Source organism: Saccopteryx leptura, chromosome 10 (assembly GCF_036850995.1).
Source record: "Saccopteryx leptura isolate mSacLep1 chromosome 10, mSacLep1_pri_phased_curated, whole genome shotgun sequence".
NCBI classification, from domain to species: domain Eukaryota; kingdom Metazoa; phylum Chordata; class Mammalia; order Chiroptera; family Emballonuridae; genus Saccopteryx; species Saccopteryx leptura.
In genome coordinates, this window is record NC_089512.1 from 57,358,582 (window position 1) to 57,382,852 (window position 24,271).

Sequence of the window (24,271 nt, forward strand, 5' to 3'; positions counted from 1 at the left end):
AAGAACAGTATGGTGGTTACCAGAGAGAAGGGGGTTGGGAGAATAGTAAAGGGTAAAGGAGGTCAAATATATGGTGACAGAAGAAGACCTGACTTTGAGTAGTGGGCACACCATTTAAAATATAGATAATGTATTGTACCATAGAATTGTATATGCGAAACCTATTCAAACTTATTAACCAATGTCACCCCAATAAATAAATAAAAAAACAATGTCACAATTTAGGCTTCAGACCACCACAATAAAGCAAATACCACAATATTTTTTTTAAATGGAAACTCTTAAAAAACAAAAAAAAGGAAACTCTTCCCCCACCCTGAGGTTACAGAGATCTTTTCTATTATCACCTAAAAGTTTTCTAATTATGCCTTTTACATTCAGTTCTTTAATCCAGCTGTAATGAGGGAAAACTCCAATTTCACTTCCCCCACATGAAAAAGAATTATTGGGAACTAGATCTGACTCCAGTACCAAGATAGACTCAATCACTAAACAAAAGGAAACTAATAAAATGTTCCTTTTGTCGAGGGCCTACAATGCCAGGCAGTATACTGAGTATTTTATATACATGATATAAATATACAATAATTCTGTAAAGTACTTTATTAATATTCCTATATTCCAGATAAAGAAATTAAGGCTAAGAAACATGTTTTAGGTATTGAAAGATAAAGATGGGATCGTTTTCTAATTTAATGCTCGTGTTCATTCTACCATATCCAATGTTTCATGTAAGAATTTGATCTCTGGATAAAAGAAGAAACAGTTTCATTTCGAAGATGTTGCAGTCACTTTACTCCCCAGGCTCTAACTAATATAGTGATACTCATTCATGTGACAGATATTTACTCAGTGTCTATTTATTACCTGCCAGACATTGTTCCATGTTCTGGGAATCAAGTGGTGAACAAAGTCCCTATCTTCGTGGGGTTTCAGTCTAAACTGACCATAAGAACTCTCCCATGTCCCTTCTACATGATTCGTTGTTACACACTTAAGATAACCTTCCTCAAATAGCAGAATGACAGGACAGCACTATGAGTTGCAGCAATTTAGAGAAATTCTAGCATTCATACTGAGAGAACCTCATGAAATAAAGCATTTCATGTCTCTTTCCTTCTCTTACAATTTACATTTTTCATTTTTCAAAAACTATTAGCAATCTTCCAAAAGTAATTACCTTAGAAAAATGATTGTCACTTCTTATAAGCATCTATAAACATCCTTGGGCTATTTCTAAATCCCCTTCCCTCTCTCTTTAAAAAGATACATTTCAATGCACAATAAGTAGTAAAAAACTTGTTATTTAACACAAATTGGGTATATATGCATATTAAAAAATTAAAGAATACAAGAAGTAGGAGAGAAAAAAATTAACTTGAGGGTGCCAAAAACTTCCTTAATTTTTTCACTGCCTGCTAGCATCTGCTTCTATCCTCAAAGGAAAACCCCACTGAGACTATAGATTCACTCCTTCCATCTACTTAATAACACAGAACCTTCAGTTATTCTTTCTGAACTACATCACTTCTACTGAATTAGTCCCATCAAAGTAACATACAAACATGCTCTACTGCTGCCATCTCAATAAAAGAAAACTTCTCTTGACCTGTCATGCCCTCCAAGAATTTGCCCATTTCTCTGCTTTCCCTTAATAGTAAGAAGTTTTATCACAGACACAAGTCTACATATGCCATTTCCTCACTCCCCCCACCCCTAATCTGGCTAGTTTATCCTAACACACTGGCATTGCCCTTGTCCAAGTCACCAACGACTTTCCAATTGCCAAATCCAATGGTTCTCTCTCTGGTCTTACCAGGCCCTCCAGATCCCCAGTGCCCCAGTCAACTGTCCCTTCTCCTCAAAGCATTTTCTTCCCTCAACTACTCTGACACTGCCCTCCTGGTTTTCCTCCTTCCCTTTAGCCAATCCTCCTACTCTCCTTTGTTGGCTCCTCCTGAATAACACAAAGTCTTATTCTTGGAATTTCTCAGGACTAGGTGCTAAATTCTCTTCTTTTTTTCCCCATATACACCCCACATTCTCTTTCTAGGTGATGTCATATAAATTGATGTCTATAAATACATGAATCTCATGAGGCTTACTCCAGATACACATGCCCAAATACACACTGGGAATCCACTTTACTTCTGCACAGGCAACCAAAACTGACTCTAATCTACTTCATACTCACCTCTCCTCAGACTTCCCCGACTATGCAACCAACCAAGACAAAAATGTAGAAACCATCACTGATGGCTCCCTCATCTGTTCATGAGCAAATTCTATTAGTTTTATTGTTGTCATATATCTTGAAATCATTCACTTCTCTCCATTATTCACTGCCATCATCTTAATCCAACCCACCTGAACTATCTCAGTAGCCTCCAACTGCTTCCCCTTTGGAAGTCCATTCTCCACACAGCAAACAAATATCTTTTTATTTATTTATTTATTTTAAAGATTTTATTTATTCATTTTAGAGAGAAGAGAGAGAGAGAGAGAAGGAAGGAGGAGCAGGAAGCATCAACTCCCATATGTACCTTGACCAGGCAAGCCCAGGGTTTCAAATCAGAGACCTCAGCCTTCCAGATCGATGCTTTATCCACCGCACCACCACAGGTCAGGCCATATATCTTTTTTTTTTTTTTTTTCATTTTTCCGAAGCTGGAAACGGGGAGGCAGTCAGACAGACTCCCGCGTGCGCCCAACTGGGATCCACCCGGCACGCCCTCTGGGGCGTCGCTCTGTTGTGTCCAGAGCCATTCTAGCGCCTGAGACAGAAGCCACAGAGCCATCCCCAGCGCCCCGGCCATCTTTGCTCCAATGGAGCCTCGCTGCGAGAGGGGAAGAGAGAGACAGAGAGGAAGGAGACGGGGAGGGGTGGAGAAGCAAATGGGCGCCTCTCCTGTGTGCCCTGGCCGGGAATCGAACCCGGACTCCCGCATGCCAGGCCGACGCTCTACCGCTGAGCCAACTGGCCAGGGCCCATATATCTTTTTAAAAGGCAAAACAGACCTGTCATAGTCCTATATAAAGCCTTTCAGCAGGTTCCTAAATAACAAACACCAAACTCCTTACCAGGATCTATAAGGCTCTACAAGATCTGGTCCCTACTTACCACTCCATCTTCCTTCCATTCACACTCCCTCTACAGATGTCTAATTCACCACACACTATATCTTACCACAGGACCTTTGCAAGCGCTATTCCCTTGTTCCAAGGGCTCTTAATACAGCTGTTTCTCACCCTTCACATTTTAGTCTAAAATCACCACCACAGAAAGATTTCTTTTCTATTTACCCTATTGAGCATGTCCTCATCTCATTCTCTAACATAGCATTCAGTCAACCTGCCAAATACTTATCACAAATACTAGATTCTATTTTTCCTTACTGGTTTATAATCTCCCTACTTTACCACAATATAAGCTTCTGTCTTCTTAAGGTTGTATATGCAGCATCAATAAATATTTGTGTAATAAATGGTAAAAAGAAGAAACAAAAATGGAGAAAGGAGAAAGAAGAAAATATTTCCAATGTATATCTAGGTTACCACCAGAGTTTTATTTTTTTATTTTTATTTTTTGTATTTTTTTTTTCTGAAGCTGGAAACGGGGAGAGACAGTCAGACAGACTCCTTCATGCACCCGACCGGGATCCACCTGGCACGCCCACCAGGGGGCGACGCTCTGCCCACCAGGGGGCGATGCTCTGCCCCTCCAGGGCGTCCCTCTGTTGCGACCAGAGTCACTCTAGCGCCTGGGGCAGAGGCCAAGGAGCCATCCCCAGCGCCCGCTGCGCCCGAGCCATCTTTGCTCCAATGGAGCCTCGGCTGCGGGAGGGGAAGAGAGAGACAGAAAGGAAGGAAAGGGGGAGGGGTGGAGAAGCAGATGGGCACTTCTCCTGTGTGCCCTGGCCGGAATCGAACCCGGGACTTCTGCACGCCAGGCCAACGCTCTACCACTGAGCCTACCGGCCAGGGCCACCACCAGAGTTTTAAAATACAGATTTTTCCATACTGTAAGTGAAAGTGGAGGTTTCTCATTGGCTAAGTTGAGCCTAACCATCATATTCTATATATAACTTAACCTATTTGAAAAGTATAGCTCTAGCAGCAAGCTGTTAATTTACATTCAGTCCCCTTCTATTGCAAGATCAAATTTAGTTATAGCTTCTCTTCTCTACTATTAGTCTCAAGAGTTCCTAGTGCACACCTAAATTTGCCAATATAAATAAGGAAAAAAACCTGCTTAAAACACAATGTGTATAATAGTCAACTATAAAATGCAAGGGTCTTATACCTAAATTCATTAGAAAATGCCTCTAAAATAGCAATGTCAATGCAGCATGATCAGCAAATGGGGATACATTATTTTTAGTATCTCATCATTTAAGTATCTTTAAAGTTTCCAATAATAAAAAGTTAAATAAATAAAAGTAACTGCTTCTAAGAACTTAAAAGCAAATAAATATCTCTGGGTCACAGATATTTTCCTGATTCAAATGTACTCTGTTGCCATTTAGACATTTAATTTAAATGAGTGGATAATTTCTAAAAGTGTTTTCCTAAGACATCATCACCTCCTTGGGAGCATCGTAGGACACAGGTAAGCAGGACTGTCCCCCACCTGCTCCATGTCGCAGCCTTCCAGCCCCAGCACAATCAGTTCAGCACACCTTTCTATAAGTCTCCAATAACCACAGCTCAAAAACAACAATTTCAGGATAGGAATAAAGTCATTTAAAAGGGGAAAGTTGTGGAAATATACAGAAGGAGAAAATAAGTGTTTTTTGTATAAATTCAAACAGAACATTTTTCTCATAGAGTTTAACACTTGATCTTAGCCAGAAGGCCAGGAAGTGATTTTCTTTTAGAATTTTGATGAGGTGATATTTCACGTTAAAGTGGTACTTCAAATTCAGAACAGGACTTACAGAAGACAAAATGCAAATATACCAGAGGCCAGCATCCCTGCCCAATACAGCCCCTCCTTTCATGGATTTCTTCTCAATAGCATTAAATAAAATGTATGGCTTTCAGTGGTAAAAATGCAAGTCAAGCCCTCAATTATTAGGTGGCATGAAGAACAGAGGACGCTAAGCTGCTCTGACAGTTGTTAACTGTTTTGCTATAGAAATACTCTGTTCTTTGGAAAAACAAAAATAAAAGATTATTTTAGTTTGTTTGGCTTGAAAAAATTAATTTTTTAAATCCTATTAAGAAAATAAGGAACTGCAGCTGGGTATCAGTTTTAAAAATTGATTATATTCCCTACAAGTGAATCTACAAATATAATGAGATGGATCCAAACTACTACATGAAAGATTTATTTATGCTTACAAGTAGCACAGGATCATCATTAAATAAAAATAATTGGCGCCTGGCTTGTAGTGGCACTCTAGGTAAAGCACCGACCTGGAAGGCTGAGGTTGCCGGTTCAGAACCCTGGGCTTGCCTGGTCAGGGCACATACAGGAAGCAATTACTATGAGTTTATGCTTCCTGCTCCTTCCCCCCCTGCCCCTTCGCTCTCTCCTCTCTCTGAAATCAATAAATAAAATCTTTTAAAAAAAATAATTGGCATTACAGACTCCAAAACAACCTCATAAATGAAATAAGCTAGTACTTGAATATAAATTGTTTAACTCATCAAAAACATGTTATAGAACTCTGAAGATTTTTAACATTAAAATCCCTTAGAACAGCGATTCTCAACCTGTGGGTCGCGACCCCGGCGGGGGTCGAACGACCAAGACACAGGGGTCGCCTAAAGCCATCGGAAAATACATATTTGTGAACCACTGCCTTAGAATTTCAGGTTTGAGGGGGGGGAAAGGATATAAATTTTAGAAAAAAATAAATTATGGTAGAATTCTAAATCTATCAATGTAATTATTACATAGAATTTCATTCTGCCTTTCTTTTTGGGTGTGTGAAGAAGGAGATAGTTTCTTGGTCTGTCAATGACAGGACACACATGAAAGAAACATTCAACCTAAATCCCTGGACCTAGGGATGTGAGGACAAGAGCAAGGGGAACCGAGCTCCCACCAGTTCCTACCATTTCCACTACTTTCTCCTCTACATCTTGAGAGATTTAAAATGTTGCTATCCTGACTGACCTGTGGTGATACAGTAGAAAAAGTGTTGACCTGGAACACTGGGGTCACTGTGAACCTCGGGCTTGCCCAGTCAAGGCACATACGAGAAGAACAACTACGAGTTGATGCTTCCTGCTCCTCTCCAATTGCCTTTCTCTCTTCCCTCTCTCTCTAGTCTAAAATCAATAAATAAAATATTTTAAAAAATAAAACAGGCTCTGGCCAGTTTCTCAGTGGATAGAGCGTCAGCCTGGCATATGAACATCCCTGGTTTGATTCCCAGTCAGGGTACACGAGAGAAGTGACCATCTGCTTCTTTCCCCCTCACTCTCCTTCTTCTCTCCCTCTTCCCTCCCACAGCCAGTAGCTCAACTGGTTCAAGTATCAGCCCCTGGCACTGAGGATATCTGGGCTGGTACGAGCACATCAGACTCAGGAACTAAAGATAGCTCAGCTGACTCAAGCATCAGTCCCAGATGGAGGTTGCCAGATGGATCCCAGTTAGGGCGCATGCAGGACTTTGTCTTACTATCTCCTCTCCTCTCACTTAAAATAAAATATAAATAAATAAAAATGTTGCTATCCCTATTTTAAAAATAAGCTTATTAGTACTGTATGCATGCTATAAATACTGGCAAGCACTGAACATGAATATAATTAGTGAGAAAGTACATTTAGACATTGGTGTCCTTGTTTACAAATGAAAAGAGGACAGGGAGGAGAGGAGCTACAATACCCTGGCAGTGCATCTTGGAGGAGTGGGGAACAAGACATGATTTGAGTAGCAAAGGAAGTACACATAGAAGTGTCACAAACACAAGCCTCTCACATCTTAGACCTGCAAATGACAGAAAGGCTCTGAGTAATGACTCTGTAATCAGATTATGAGAGGTCAGTATGATCCTTTAGGTGACAAGATCTAATCTGGAATACAACTGAAAATCACAGAAATCACGGAAATGAGCCTTAATCACACAAAGAGATCATAGTCACAGTGAAGATATGTTTCCTGTTGTGTTCCATTTCTAGAGCTGAGTTCAGTTTTGTGGTTCAACACATGGATGCAGCTAGGCTAAAATGGGATTTGTTAGCTTTTTAATCTTTCACTCACAACCTAAGATCTTACCCTGTGCTATTAATTAGCCATCACAGCCCAAACTACTCATTTCACTTTGTCCTATATATAACTTTATCTCCGTACATGAATTGAATAAGTTGAGAGTTAATGTCAGTACCTTGCCCCACACCTACCCTGCTACACTCTCCTTAACTCTTCAGGCCTGAAATCCACATCCCACATCCCCAAACACCCCCTCAGCTGTGTTAGGCTCTGCCAACACTGGCTCGTGTACAAGCTTCTCTGTGGTGGCCGTGACCTCAAGCAGCAAGCACAAAAAATGCGGGTTTGTGGGCTCTAAGTAATATCACTGCCCCCTGAGCTCCTCCAGCCTTTCCTTTTGTATACAATTCCTAGAGTTATAGCCCCTTTTGACTTAAGTGCCTGGAGTGGTTTCCTGACTAGACACTGACTGGTGGAGAGTCCACCAGATGCAGAATTTCCATAATTCACAGACCAGGATGGGGAACTATGCTATGAAATACCCATTCATCCATTCATTCTTTTTTTTTTTTAAACAATATCTACTATAGGCCAGACTCTGTTCTAGGTGCTGGTGATTTTTAGTAGTAAACAGCACAGAGAAAAATCCCCATCCTAGAAGAATTTATGTTCTAGTAGAGAAGAGACACACACAGGACAGATAAGTAAAATACAATCTGTTAGGTAATAAATGCTAAAGAGTAAAAAAAAAACAAAAAAAAAAAACTAAGCAGGACAGGAATATGAAATATTGGAGGATGGTTGAAATTTTAGATACATGGGTCACTGAAGTGATTTTGGGGAGGAAAAAAAACTCCAAGTAAATGGAGGAGCTAGTCATACACGTATCTACAGGAAGAGCCTTCCAGGCAGAGAGAACAGCATGTGCAAAGGTCCTAAGGAGGGAGCCCCCTTGGCATGTTACAGAATAGCAGGTGTCCTATGTGGCTGAAGCAGATAAGAAGAAGGAAGTCTGAGAGGTGGGGAGGCTAGGCCATGAGCTTTGTGGGATACAATAAAGCCTTTAGCTATAGCAGTAGATTCTGAGCAGAGGAGTAACATCTTTTAGTTTACCTATTAACAGGACCCCTCTGTCAAGGGCAACTGGTGGGGACCAGGGCATCAGAAGGGGATCAGTTAGAAGGCTACTGAAATAAGCTAAATGAGACTGGAGGATAGCTTGGGCCAAAGTGGTGACCATGAGGATGCTGAGGAAATTCTGATTATTTTTTATAACTTTTAAAAATTATTTTTATTGATTGATTTTAGAAAGAGAGAGGGAAGGAGAGAAGGATGAAAGGAGGAAGGAGAGAAGGAGGGAGGGAGGGAGGGAGGGAGAGACATTCATTTTTGTTTGTTTGTTTGTTTGTTTTGTTTTTCATTTTTCTGAAGCTGGAAACAGGGAGAGACAGTCAGACAGACTCCCGCATGCGCCCGACCGGGATCCACCCGGCACGCCCACCAGGGGACGATGCTCTGCCCATCCTGGGCGTCGCCATGTTGCGACCAGAGCCACTCTAGCGCCTGAGGCAGAGGCCACAGAGCCATCCCCAGCGCCCGGGCCATCTTTGCTCCAATGGAGCCTTGGCTGCGGGAGGGGAAGAGAGAGACAGAGAGGAAAGCGCGGCGGAGGGATGGAGAAGCAAATGGGCGCTTCTCTTGTGTGCCCTGGCCGGGAATCGAACCCGGGTCCTCCGCACGCTAGGCCAACGGAGACATTCATTTGTTGCTCCACTTAATTGTGCATCTTGGTTGCTTCCCGTACGTACCCTCACCGGGGAACTGAACCCACAACCTTGGCATTTCTGAAGGATGCTCTGAGCTAAGGGCCTGAATATTTATTTGGAACTCCTAAATGATCCTGAAAAAGTCAGAGGCTGGTCCCTGAATCTTCCTGGAATTCACATTAATATGAATTTCTATGGGACTCCTATACCAGGTAAGAATATAATGGCTTTAGCCAAAGAAAATGTCATAATTGTAAATTAACACTCTGCAGTAGTCAATATAGGAAAAAACTGGTGCATAACATGCCAGGCTTATAAAACTTTTAATATTTTTATAAAATATTCAAGAAACAGTATGCCCTGGCCAGTTGGCTCAGCAGTAGAGTGACAGCTTGGCATGTGGAAATTCCAGCTTAAATTCCCAGTCAGAACACACAGGAGAAGTAACCTTCTGTTTCTCTGCTCGTCCCCCTTTTCTCTCTCGTTCTCTCTCTTCCCCTCCTGCAGCCATGACTTGAATGAGCAAGTTGACCCCGGGCGCTGAGGATGGCTCCAAGGCCTTGCCTCAAGCATAAAATCGTTGGGTTGCAGAGCAACAGAGAAGCTGCCCCAGATGGGGGCTGTCAGGTGGATCCTGGTTGGAGCACATGTGGGAGTCTGTCTCTCAGCCTCCCTGCCTCTTACTTGATTTAAAAAATAAAAAAAAGAAACAGTATTTATTCAGTTTTTGTTTAAATGATCAAATTAAAGCTAGAATATCCCCTTATTAACTCTATTTCTAAGAGGAAAATCATATGTAAATTTTTTAGAAAGTACGCATTTTAGAACTAGAAAGAATCTGAAGTCCCACTCCTTTCATGTTTGGACCAAGGTAATAAAGCCCAGAAATAAATAAAGCTTGTTCCTTCCTCAAGCATTAAAACATATTTTAACAGCTGATAAGGTATTTCTAAAATATAGTTTTACTTTCTTATCTTCTTAAGACCAAGAGTCTTGAACACAGTTTAAGTTTTCCTCTCGAAAGAACCCTTATGTCTGACTCAGATACAAGGCTGGGTCTTGCTACTCATCTCCCTCCTAGCTGATGGTGCTGGATCAACAGAAGGCTGCAAAAGACCATAGTTAAGCCTGACTAGGCGGTGGCACAGTGGATACAGCATCAGACTGGGACGCAGAGTACCCAGGTTCAAAACTCCAAGATCGCTGGTATGAGTGTGTGCTCATCTGGCTTGAGCATGCGGGGTCACTGGCTTGAGCACAGGATCATAGACATGACCCCATGGTCACTGGCTTGAGCTCAAAGGTCACTGGTTTGAAGCCCAAAGTCGCTGGCTTGAGCCTAAGGTCGCTGGCTTGAGCAAGGGATCACTCACTCTGCTATAGACCCCCCCAGTCAAGGCACATATGAGAAAACAATCAATGAACAACTAAGGAGACTACGGAGCCACAATGAAGAATTGATGCTTCTCATCTCTCTCCCTTCCTGTCTGTCTCTCTGTCTGTCTCTGTCACACACACACACACACACACACACACACACACACACACACACACACACACACATATGACCGTAGTTAAGAATCATACATAGCCTGACCTGTGGTGGGATAAATCATCAACCTGGAACACTGAGGTCACTGGTCAAAATCCTGGGCTTGCCTGGTCAAGGCACACACGGGAACCAACAATGAGTTGATGCTTCCTGCTCCTTCCCACCCCTTTCTTTCTCTCTCTCTCTCTCTCTCCTCTCTCTAAAATCCATAAAGAAAATCTTAAAAAAAAAAAAAAAAGGAAGGAATCATACATAAATGAAAGGGAGATTCGGTAAGAACCAAAGAAAAAAACAGTCACCTTTAGTACAGAAGCTCTGTAACAACTACTGCCAGCACTTGGAAACCCCGCTTATTCGAGGTGTTGGGCTGTGTTCTAAAGGGCTAAGATCGTCTTCCAAAAGGGTGGCTGCAAAGGTGATGCATGCTCAGTCCTTTAGAAAAAGTTCAACCCTCAAATGCAATTCATCACTTTGAGAAAGTGTAAAGTTTAAAATTACTTGAAGAGAAATAACTTTCTGACCATCAACACTATGTACATCACTATATTAAAAAACAAACTCCCAAGGTAATAGTTATATCTCAAACAACAATTTAAAAGTATAAACAGGAAAATAATAAGCTGTAATAAAAGGGTACTTCACTCCTTCTAAACCTTCCTACCCCTCTAGTAGGCTAACGGGAGAACTCAATTTTCTGGTTAATTTCCTACCATTCTACCAAAACTAGCTTATTTTTAAAATAAGAACTGTATGATTTCACACATAGGTGGGATATGAAAATAAGACTCATGGACATAGGCCCTGGCCGGCTAGCTCAGCGGCAGAGCGTCAGCCCAGCGTGTGGAAGTCTTGGGTTCGATTCCCAGCCAGGGCACACAGGAGATGTGCCCATCTGCTTCTCCACCCTTCCCCCTCTCCTTTTTCTCTGTCTCTCTCTGCCCCTCCCGCAGCCAAGGCTCCAAGGGAGCAAAGTGGGCCTGGGCACTGAGGATGGCTCCACAGCCTCTGCCTCAGGTGCTAGAATGACTTTGGTTGCAACTGAGCAATGCCCCAGATGGGCAGAGCATCAACCCCCTGGTGGGCTTGCTGGGTGGATTCCGGTCAGGTGCATGCGGGAGAGTCTGTGTCTCTGCCTCCCTGCTTCTCACTTCAGAAAAATACAAAAAGACTCATGGACATAGATAAAAGTGAAGTGATTGGGGGGGGGGGTAGAATAAAGAAACAAATAAATGGTGATGGAAAATGATTTAACTCTGGGTGATGGGCACACAACACAATCAGCAGTTCAAATGCTATAGAAATATTTACCTGAAACCTATGTACTTTTATTGATAAATGTTACCCCGTTAAATTTAATTTTCTACATAAAATTTTTTAAAAAAATTAATAGTAAAAAAAACTTTAAGGTTAATCTGTTTTGGAAAGGGAAGATTCACAAACACACAGAACCATGCATCAAAATAGCAAATGACTCACTTATAACAATCACTCAGCATAATAACCTCCCTTAGCAATTAAAGAGCAAATAGGGGAGCTGAACAGATAATATGAAGTAAAATACTGTGACCCATTTAGTATATACTATATTGCTCACAAAAATTAGGGGATATTTCAAAATGAATATGAAGCTATAATATATCCCCTAATTTTTGTGAGCAGTGTATAATTCTTGCCAGGCTGCAAACTTGTAATAGTAAGTTGATAGTTTCTCTTCCATCCTCATGTTCTGACTGCTGCTCATTCCAGTTCCAGGTGGGTCCCTGTGGGCTTGAACCTAGTTCCCAATGTAACAGCCTCTGTAGCTGGTTCTCTGCTTTCTCTGCTACTCTCAAAGAGGAAGAGTTAGCAGGAACCTCACCAAAGTAGCTTTAGGAGGTAGCCGTATTGAAGATAAAGGCTTGGAAAAGGATTTGAAAAGGAAAAACTTAGGGTTTTTTTATTTTACACTGAGCATTTTTTTCCATTAAAAACAAGTATTTTAGCTTCTTAGAAACCCTCACACTAACAGTATAATAAATGAATAAGTATTCACAAATCATTCACTCACTGACAGTTACTTCCACAAAAATTAATTCTCACCCTGGCTGGATAGCTTGATTGGTTAGAGCATTGTCCTGAATGAAGCACAGAGGTCGCTGGTTGGATCCCCGTTCAGGGCACCTACAGAAACAGATTGATGTTCCTGCCTCTTTCTCTCCCACCCTCTTTCTCTAAAATCAATAAATAAAAATGTTTAAAATAAATTATTTCTCAAAACAATACCCTACAGAAATGTTAGCCACATTCCATTTGGAATATATGCCATAGTAGGCACTTTATACCTTTTTGACAAGCCATTCTGTATCATATCTTATCCCAGTACAGGCTGTACTACAGGCTTCTTGGAGGCAGGGAATTCTACAACTTTATATTCCCTAACCCCTGGCACCACCGCTGCACTTCACACCTATTTAGCGTTTGTTAAATGAATTGCTAAGGTACCAGATTATGGCACCTCCAATTCACTAATGAGGAAAAAAATACAACTTTTTTTCTTGTCTTTTTTTTTTTAATTTATTGATAGATTTTAGAGAGCCAGAAAGAGGAAGGGAAAGACGGGGAGAGAGGAAGGGGGAAGGAGGGAAAGAGTGAGAGAGGCCTTCATTTGTTTTTCCACTTAGTTGTGCACTCATTGGTTGCTTACCATATGTGCCCTGACTGTGGATCAAACCGGCAACCTTAGCATTTAGGGACAATGCTCCAAGCAACTGAATTAACCAGTCTGGAAAAAATTACAACTTTTTAATGGAGCAAAGGAGGGGTACTGTCATTTTCACATGAGAAGGAAATTCAGTGCCTGCCATCTATCTGCCTTGAGGCCTGTACATTTTATTTTTGAAAGAAAGAGTAAGAGACAGGAAGAAGGGGGGGGCAGTGAGGACCATCAACTCAAAGTTTCTCTCACTTTAGTTGTACACTGAGCTTCTCGTATGTGCCTTGACAGGGTCCATGCCAGTGTCCCCTTGTTCATGTCAGCGACCTTGGGCTTTTTTTTATGCCAGCGACTTTTGGGCTCAAGGTGGCAAGCTTTGGGGTTGTGTGGATAATCCCCCACTCAAGCCAGTGACTCCACACTGACAAGCCCACTCTCAGAGCCAACAACCTCAGTGTTTCGATCCGGCAAGCACCACTGGTCAGGCAAGGCCAGCACTTCTGGCTAGCCCTACTGTGCCACCAGCCAATCAGGAGTGCCTTCTTCAATAAGAATGAATGGAAGGATGGATCTGAGAGGTCATGAAAGCAGAGCCCCTGTGTAAATTTATTAAGCCTTATCCATAGGATATTTGCTTGCTCTCAGTTTTCTTTAAATCCTCTGGTAAAAAACATGCCTTCAAGCCTGACTGGTGGTGCCACACTGGATAGAGCATTGACCTGGAACACCCTGGAACACTGAGGTCACTGGTTCAAAAACCTGGGCTTGCTTGGTCAAGGCATTTACGAGAAACAATCAATGAAAAAGTAAAGTGAAGATGCTTCTTGCCCTCTCTCTCTCTCTTTCTAAAAATCAATAAAATCTTAAAATGCCTTCAAGACATTGCTTCTTCTATTTGTTCTTTTAAACACTGAATAGTCCAACTTATCAGGCTATCCTGTTATTTGCAAAGCCTTTCACAATACAAAAAACTTGACTAACCCTGATTGTCTGCTGATTTCTATATAGCAGTCCCCCCTTTATAAGGGGGATACATTCTAAGGCCACTAGTGAATTCCTTGAAATCGTGGACAGTACTGAATCCTACATACATCATTTTTTCTATACATAAAAAACTTTGCACTTAAAGGCAGCATTTTATAGCTTCTCTTTAGCATATCCAAGTTGCCACATCAGTCTCCTGCACTATAGGGCCATTATTAAGGGTTACTTGAATATTATTAAGGGTTACTTTTGGGGCCAAAATAAGGACTATCTGAACACTCTTATATCATGACAGCTAATTCGATAACAGAGAAAGTTACTAAGTGACTACTGACAGACAGCATATGCAGTGTGGATACTCTGGACAAAGGGATGAATCACTTCCCAAGCAGGACAGAGTGAGATGATATGAGATTTTATCCCGCTACTCAGAACAGTACACAATCTAAAACTTATAAATTATTTCTGAAATTTCCATTTAATATTTTTGGATCATGGTTGACCACAGATAACTGAAATGGCAGAAAGCAAAACCGCAGATAAGGGGAGATTACTGTACTTCTTTTTCTCAGATCACTTTTTCTTAGGTGAGAGGAGCAGAGATAATGAAAAAGACTCCTAACATGCGCCCTGACCGGGATCCACCTGGCAACCCCGTCTGGGCTGATGCTTCAATACAGAGCTATTTTTAGCATCTGAGGCTGATGCACTCAGACCAACAGAACTGACCTCAGCGCCATGAGCTGACACTCAAACTGAATGAGCCATGGGCTGTGGGAGGAAAAGAGGGAGAGAAGGGTGGGGGGGGAGGAGATAGTCACTTCTCCTGTGTACCCTGAGTGGGAATTGAACCTGAAACGTCCATACACTGGGCCAAAGCTCTATCCACTGAGCCACCAGCCAGAGCCTCAGATCACTTCTTAAGGGCACATTGCTGACCCATGAAACATGCTTTCTTTTTTCTTTTAATTTTTTTTTAATTTTTTTTCTTTTTTTGTATTTTTTCTGAAGTTGGAAACGGGGAGACAGTCAGACAGACTCCCGCATGCGCCCGACCGGGATCCACCCAGCACGCCCACCAGGGGGCAATGCTCTGGCCTTCTGGGGCGTCACTCTGTTGCAACCAGAACCATTCTAGTGCCTGAGGCAGAGGCCACAGAGCCATCCTGGGCGCCCGGGCCAACATTGCTCCAATGGAGCCTTGGCTGCAGGAGGGGAAGAGAGAGACAGAGAGGAAGGAGAGGGGGAGGGGTGGAGAAGCAGATGGGTGCTTCTCCTGTGTGCCCTGGCCGGTAATCAAACCCGGGACTCCTGCACACCAGGCCAATGCTCTACCACTGAGCCAACTGGCCAGGGCGAAACATGCTTTTTGACATGCAATGTGATACTGTTTCTCTGCCACAAGTCCAATTCAACAAGATGTATCCTTTAGTCTGCTTTCATGTGTCAAACTACTCACTAGAACACAAAATAAAGGGCAAAAGGAAGGCTACAGCAGAGCCAACACACAACTCCGGAAAGCCCAGCAGATCACTCAGTGGCTGGCAGTGCCTGAGAATTCCTGCAGGGAAGTGCACTAGTGCTCGCATACCACCCACCACTGGTTCAGTGTGCATACCCTTTGAGCAAGCAGCAACAGTCATGGGTTAGGAATATACCTATACCTACACACACAACACACTACCATAAATCATCACACGTTTTTTGAGGAAAGCATTTTACAGGCAGTACACAAAGGCGATACTGATGGAGGTATGCACACATGCTATGAGGACTGTTCTGATTTCTTCTAATGAAGGATAATAACTAAGAAATTGAACTACCGAGATATACAACCCTATAGCAAGATTCCAAATCCAGTATCCTGGGAAATACTGCACTGAAACCAGAGCATTATGCTAAAAATTCCCTACCAAGTAGCTCAGATAAAAGTCAACTATTTTTTTTAATTTAGCTGTATTTCTGCCAATGAACAAAAAAATACAGAAAAAATTTCAGAAATTGATATAATTTGTTAGCCAATCCATGCTGCTGCAAGTTTCTCAAAATCAAAAAAAAAAAAAAAAAAAAAAAGCTAAATCTATAACAAGCAGCATGGTCACACCTGAGCACTCTAGGGACATCTCCAGTAACTTCGGTTCCCTCGAGTGGCTGGAGATTGTGTCTCTGCCACCTCTTTCTTCTACAACACCGGTCAGGGACAGAGCAGCGGGGCGAGAGGAAGGCCTCGGCATGACCTTACCTCCAACTCCTCCGCTGCACCCAGTTCCTTCCTCTTCTGCACTTGGTGGGCAAGGAGTGGTTGTGAGCCTACCTACCTTTACAAGCACGCTAACACCAAAAAAAACCACTTTAAGCATTAGAAAGTTCATTTTAATCCAAGCAAATCAGTCCATAATACTTATTGTAACATTAAAAAAAAAAAAAAAAAAAAACTGGAAATAACCCAGAATGTATACAAATGAGGAACCAACTAAATAAATTTTGGTACATATATACTGTATTTCCTCACGTATAAGACACATCTTTTTTCAAAAAACTTGGGGCCTAAAAACTGGGTGTATTTTATACAGTGCTTGTAAATTTTTTACTTGCATTTCCTGCTTTTTCGACAGTGATGAGGGGTTGTATGAATTTTATGATGAATAAAACTTGAGTTCAATAACTTTATGTAATACATTTTGTTTTCAAATTTCAGGCCCCAAAATTAGGGTGCATCTTATACATGCGAGCGTCTTATACATGGGGAAATAGGTACATAATGGACTACTGGGCAACCATTAAAAGAATGAGGCAGATCTGTCTGTACTTGGATATATCCAAGATACCTAACAACAACAACAACAACAACAAAAGTATTACTAATTAATTTTTTAAGTGGGTAGGAAAATATACATTTTTATACAACTAGAATTTTTCTGAAAAAATACAAAGGAAATTAGGAATAAGAATGGCCTACAGAAGGGACTGTGGGACTGAAGGTCTCAGTAAAGGAGTACACTCCTTTTCATTATTCAAGAAATATTTTACTACGTACATGTATCCCTGTTTAAAAAATATTTTAAGGAGTGCTTAAGGCCCTGGCTGAGTAGCTCAGTTGGTTAGTGTCCTCCTGACACATGGAGGTTGTGGGTTCAATCCCCAGTCAGGGCACATACAAGAATCAACCAAGGAATGTACAAATAACTGGAACAACAAATCAATGTTTCTCTCTCTCTCTCTCTCTAAAAAAAGAAAAGAAAGTCTGTGATTATGATAAATTAAAGCAACAGAAGAAAAAGTGATGCCTATTAGAAGCAATCTCATCTTTCTTAACTATCTCTAAATTCTTTGTGACAAAAGTCAAATTCAGTAAAACACGGTGGGTGGATTAGTAGGATAGGGAGAGTTCCATTCTACACTTTTTCAAAAACACAGTAACTTTCAATATACTGCCATAATGCTAAAAGTTACACTTGCTTCAGAAATCAAGATCAAAAATCCCTTAAATGTGTGTTCTATTATAACTAAAGTTCAAATATATTAAGTCCTCAACTAAAGTTCTATTACATGTCATGTCAATATTACATTCTAATCATATTTTGAATAAACAGTTTTCTATATTTTTGTTTTTAAACTAACAAAAACTTTAGAATTATAAAAGAGTCCAAATTTCCTAAGCTCTCCCCAGACAAAAATCAGTTCAGTAAAAAACTAGAGGGTTTCCCCCTTAGCTTCAAAATTTACAAAACTTCTCCATTTCCAAGCAGGACTGGTCCAGAGTAGGAGGGTGGAAATTATAGGCAAAGCCTAATCCTATCCAACCCTCTTCCAACTCTGTAGATACCTCTTCTAGTCTCTGGGACTCCCAGGTCCCTCAGCCAGATACAGCCATCATCAGTGCTTCCACCATTGTAAGATCACTGATTCAATAACAGTGGATGCACTAGATTTGATTCTGAAGCTCAACTTCTCATCAGTCCTACCAGGGCAAAGGAAGGGAAGATGCCCCACCACATTCACATAGAACCAGACTGCTCATGGCCTCTTTGTAACTACTACCATGAAAAATAAAGCAAATGACTATGCCCTTCAATTTGATTTTTACTAATGGAAATGTATTTGTCAAATATCTAGAGGTATGCAGTTATCTTAGAAAAAGTGATATTATAAATTAATATGGTAAAGAAAATGAAGTTGAGAAAAGGAATTTTGCTAACCTAAAACATTAGTCAAAATAGACACTTCATGCAGCAAAATATGACAGAATACTGATTTCTCATTTTAAAAAAAAATTATGAACATTCAGAACTAAAACAAAAATCTCTGGAGTTAGAAAAAATATATTTCTCTGCAAATTAAAACCACAATGAGATATCACCTCACATCTGCCAGAATGGCGCTCATCAACAAAACAATAAACAACAAGTGCTGGAGAAGGTGTGGAGAAAAGGGAACCCTCCTGCACTGCTGGTGGGAATGCAGACTGGTGCAGCCACTGTGGAAAACAGTATGGAGATTCCTCAAAAAATTAAAAATGGAACTGCCTTGTGACTCAGCTATCCCACTTCTAGGAATATATTCTAAGAATCACAAAACACTAATTCATAAGAAAATATGCAACTCCATGTTCTTTGCAGCACTGTTTGCAATAGTCAAGATCTGGAAACAGCCCAAGTGTCCGTCAGTGGACAAGTGGATAAAAAAGCTGTGGTATAGGCCCTGGCCGGTTGGCTCAGTGGTAGAGCGTCGGCCTGGCGTGCAGAAGTCTCGGGTTCGATTCCCGGCCAGGGCACACAGGAGAAGCGCCCATCTGCTTCTCCACCCCTCCCCCTCTCCTTCCTCTCTGTCTCTCTCTTCCCCTCCCACAGCCGAGGCTCCATTGGAGCAAAGATGGCCCGGGCGCTGGGGATGGCTCCTTGGCCTCTGCCCCAGGCGCTAGAGTGGCTCTGGTTGGACAGAGCGACGCCCCCTGGTGGGCAGAGCATTGCCCCCTGGTGGGCGTGCCGGGTGGATCCCAGTCAGGCGCATGCAGGAGTCTGTCTGACTGTCTCTCCCCGTTTCCAGCTTCAGAAAAATACAAAAAAAAAAAAAAAAAGCTATGGTATATTTATACAATGGAATACTACACGGCCATAACAAGAAACGAAACCTTACCTTTTGTAACAGCATGGATGGACCTAGAGATTATTATGCTAAGTGTTGTAGTAATATAATGTTATAGTAATTAAATATATAGAAATATAAAAAATACAGAAGATATATAAAAGTAACTAAGATATATTAAAAATAATTAATGAAATTAAATAAAGTTATGTCATCTAGGTAGGAATTAATATAGTGGGTGCAGATGTGATAAACAGACTGATTTATGAGCAGGGCCCAGTCAGCGTGTGTATGAAGTTATACATAGATAAGAAGTGGCCTGATGTCTTAACTTTGTAAGTTAACGTAAATAAGAACATCTTAAAAAGTGGTCTGATGTAACATTTCAGTAGATTAATATAAAAGGGGTTCCCTGCGAGGAACTCCCAAAAAGGTGGTTTGAGGTGATAATCCTGGAGATTGACAGCTGTTAGAAGGCATTGGCCAGAACAGGTACTAAAGCTGAGGGGCCCCCCTGCTGCAGTAGTCGCCCAGACTCCAACGTGAATGTGAACTGTCTCCACACTGCTCTGAACTCTGACCAAAGACAGCTGAGAGGAGCATGCTGATGGGGCCCCTTAAGCTGTACCCAGGCATGTCAAAAGGATTTGTGAGTAATAAATTGCCTGTGTGATTCTTGCAACTAATTTGTGTGTCGGCACTTAACAGTAGCATCCTCATAGCCGCCTCATGTCTTGAAGAGACTGCCAGCCTGCTGATAAGCATGAGTGTCCCACTGCAAGGGGAGGTCGAATCAGGGACACCTGATCGAGGTAGAGCTTGGGCTCTACTGGGACAGTAAGTGAAAAAAAAACAGGTAGAGGAAGACAAATACCATATGATCTCACTTACATGTGGAATCTAATGCACACAATAAACTGAGGAACAATAGAAACAGGGGCAGGGTCACAAGGAACAGATGGACAGCTGTCAGAGGGAAAGGGTTAGAGGGGATGGGATTAAAGAAGGTGAAGGGATTAGCCAAAATCATATACACATAACACATATATACAGACAACAATGTAGCAATAGCCAGAGGGAAAGAAGGGGTGGAGGAGGTGGGGGAGGAGCAAAGGGAAATAAAGAGACTTTGCATGGGGTGGGAGGACACAATGCAGGGTGTAGAGGGCGTTATAGTGAGTGGGACACCTGAAACCATGTCAACACAATAAATTAAAAATAAAAAATTTAAAGGAAAAATAATAAAATAAAAATAAACTTTAAAAGCCTACCTATGGTGGCAAAATAGATAACACATCAACCTGGAATGCTGAGGTTGACAGTTCAAAACCCCAGGTTTGCCTGGTTAAGGCCCTTACAAGAAGTAACTAATATGAGTTGATGCTTTCTGCTCCTTCCCCCCTTTCTCTCTCTCTCCTCTCTCTAAAATCAATAAATAAAATCTTGAAACAAATTTTTAAAAAGGTATTTCTCAGATCACTTACAGGTTGGTTGTTTATTCATACCTGCATTTAATATATATGTATTTGTCATGCACTGTTTTCAGGACCAGGCATGACACAGTGATTAACAGACAGATAGGTTCCTGTCTTCATGGAGTTTACATGAGTAAACACAAGGAACAAGGCTTTAGTGCACTGTCTAGATCAGGGGTCCCCAAACTACGGCCCGCGGGCCACATGCGGCCCCCTGAGGCCATCTATCCGGCCCCTGCCGCACTTCAGAAGGGGCACCTTTTTCATTGGTGGTCAGTGAGAGGAGCCTAGTTCCTATTGAAATACTGGTCAGTTTGTTGATTTAAATTTACTTGGTCTTTATTTTAAATATTGTATGTGTTCCCGTTTTGTTTTGTTTTTGTTTTTTTCCTTTAAAATAAGATGTGTGCAGTGTGCATAGGGATTTATTCATAGTTTTTTTTTTATAGTCTGGCCCTCCAACGGTCTGAGGGACAGTGAACTGGCCCCCTGTGTAAAAAGTTCGGGGACCCCTGGTCTAGATTCCCCAAAGGGAATAAGGGAAAACATCCTTGGAGTAGGTTTTAATATTCTCTACTATGTGGTTTTAAAGTATTTTATAATAAATTAAAATTTGAAAATTAAAATGAACTAAAAGTAAGATAATTTCCTGTAGTGATAAATGCTATGAAGAACACCAAACGGTAATGAGAAACGGGTCTGGGGAGTGGAGGTGAGGATGTGTGGGGAAGGCTTCATCACTGCTAAACCCTCTCTGAGGAAAGGAAGCAGGTAGAACAAACTTAGAGTACTGGAACAGATTGAAAAAACATGTGGCTGGTTGTGAGAAAGCAGGCAGAAAAGTGAGGTGGGCAGGGAACAAATCAGAAGGGGCATTACAGGCCACATAAGGAGTTTGGATCGCTAGCAGGCTTTCAGCCTGGGAGTAGCAAGATGGGATCTGATTAAACATAACAGTTTCTCATTCAGAACATGATACATCTTCAAATAGAAAAAAATGTTATAAATGGTGGTACTGCAGTATTGCTTCTGTGCCTTCATTTATCTACTGTCTCTTCTCTGCAAAGTAATGTGCAAAGTACCGATGAGGAATAAAACACGGTCTCTGGGCCCTGGCCAGTTGGCTCAGTGGTAGAGCGTCCGCCTGGCATGCGGAAGTCCCGGGTTCGATTCCCGGCCAGGGCACACAGGAGAAGCGCCCATCTGCTTCTCCACCCCTCCCCCTCTCCTTCCTCTCTGTCTCTCTCTTCCCCTCCCGCAGCCGAGGCTCCATTGGAGCGGGGTTTGCCCGGGCGCTGGGGATGGCTCCATGGCCTTTGCCTCAGGCGCTAGAGTGGCTCTGGTCGCAACAGAGCAATGCCCCGGATGGGCAGAGCATCGCCCCCTGGTGGGCGTGCCGGGTGGATCCCAGTCGGGCACATGCAGGAGTCTGACTGCCTCCCCATTTCCAGCTTCAGAAAGATACAAAAGAAAACAAACAAACACGGTCTCTGAGCTGGAGCTCACAGGCTGGTAGAGATGAGAAACAATGAATAATTACAACTGTAATATTTATATAAGAGAATACTGTGAGCACCCAGAACAAAGGGTAATTAATCTGGCCTGGGGGAGTCCAGAAAGACTTCACAGAAAATCTGAGTCTTATAAGATAGGCAGGGATTTCCTTAGTGCATTCCCCTAAGCAGAACACTCATACCACTGGTAGAACACAAGAAAATGTAGGGGCTACCAAAGATGCTTTTAGAGCAGTGTTTGTCAACAGTCGGTCCACAGATCAATGTCAGCCTGGCAGAAATTTCACGTCAGTCTGCAAAAGAGTTAACCATCTTGATGTTGTATGAAGATTATAGAGTCTAATCCACAGACCAGCAGTTGAAAAACAGTTTTAAAGTATTTTTATTAAGGTGGAATGGGGTGAAAAAAGAGTTAACATAAAACTTGCAACTGCAACTTCACAAATATTGCTTACATAAGGTTTATGAAGAACTTCAATTATCTGGTTTTCCTACAACACTGAAATGCAATAGTCTAAATGTCACTTGAACAAGTTGGTCTGGAGGACTTCCAGTCATGATGGCAGCATCGGTAAACATGGTACTCACCTCCTCCCACAACCATATCAAAATTACAACTAAATTACAAAACAACCATCATTCAAAACTGCCTGAAATATGGCTGAATGGAAGTCCTACAACTAGGGAATTAAAGAAGCCACATGGAAACTAGTAATAGGGGTAGAGACGCAGACGGGGTGACCCCACACCCACATGTGGTGGATAAAAATTGTAAAGGATATCTCAGCTGCGGAGGTCCCCCTTGAAGAGCAAGAGGGTCCCAGTCCCAGACCAGACCTCCCATCCCAGGATTCCAGTACCAGGAGAAGTACCCATAACCTCTAAACTATAAAAACTAGAAAGAATTAGCCCTGGCTGGTTGGCTCACTGGAAGAGCATCAGCCCAGCATGTGGAAGTCCCGAGTTCAATTTCCAGCCAGGGCACACAGAAGGACCCATCTGCTTCTCCACCCTTCCCCTTCTCCTTCCTCTCTGTCTCTCTCTTCCCCTCCCGCAGCCAAGGCTCCACTGGAGCAAAGTTAGCCCAGACGCTGAGGATGGCTCTGTGGACTCCGCCTTAGGCGCTATAATGGCTTCGGTTGCAACAGAGCAACATCCCAGATGGACAGAGCATCGCCCCCTGGTGGGCTTGCTGAGTGGACTCCAGTTGGGTGCATGCGGGAATCTGTCTCTCTGCCTCCCTGCTTCTCACTTTAGAAAAAAAAAAAAAAAAAAAAAGAAAGAAAACTAGAAGGGATTGAGGCTGAGGGAAACAAAGGGCTGCTGGAGTCTAGGCAGCTCATCTTTTTATTTTATTTTTTCCATTGATTTGAGAGGGTGTTTGGGAGAAAGAGTAGAAAGGAGAGGGAGAGAGAGAGAAAAAGAAAGAGAAAAGCATTAACTCGTTTCACTTAGTTGTTCCATTCAATTGTGTGTTCATTGATTGCTTCTCCTACATGTCCTGACCCAGGGGTCGAACCTGAGACCTCTGGGGTGCAGGGTCAATGCTTTATCTGCTGAGCTACCCAGCCAGGGCCCAGGCAACTCCTCTTAAAAAGCCTGCATATAGATTTGCTCATACTCACTCCCTTTGAGCTCCAGCACTCTGGGGCAGCATCTTGAAAGGAACCAGAGACATATGGGAAAGAACTGAATTGTCCACCGTTAAGGCAAAAGCTGGGGGCAGCTTTATCCCAGACAGAAATGCTGGCACAGGCTATCATTCCTTTGTGACTCCTCCCCCCACAGAGCCAGAAGGCTGGTGCCACATCTGAGTTTCCATAAACCTGGCTCACAGTTTGCCCTCCTCTGGTGATTCCCTGAGACCCTGCCCCACCCAACTTGTGGCCGAATCCAAGCCATTCCTACTGGCTTTTCCATACAAATGGCCTGTCCTAAATGCTGCAGATTTTCCTAAAACCTCTCAAACAAGCAGCATCTGGCTTCAGCATGCCCGTGCCTCTCGTTAGTGGACTGGGACCAGCACTTTCAGCAGCCACT

General features: G+C 42.2%; 1 protein-coding gene and 1 non-coding gene across 4 annotated transcripts in view; one reads left to right on the forward strand and one right to left on the reverse strand.

Annotated features, from left to right (window-relative positions):
- SFMBT1 (Scm like with four mbt domains 1) overlaps window positions 1-24,271 on the reverse strand; it is a 201,930-nt gene that overhangs the window by 151,578 nt on the left and 26,081 nt on the right. The window lies entirely within an intron of this gene.
- Window positions 21,827-21,902, forward strand: TRNAA-GGC (transfer RNA alanine (anticodon GGC)). Its single transcript has one exon. It is a non-coding gene; the product is annotated as a tRNA-Ala (tRNA).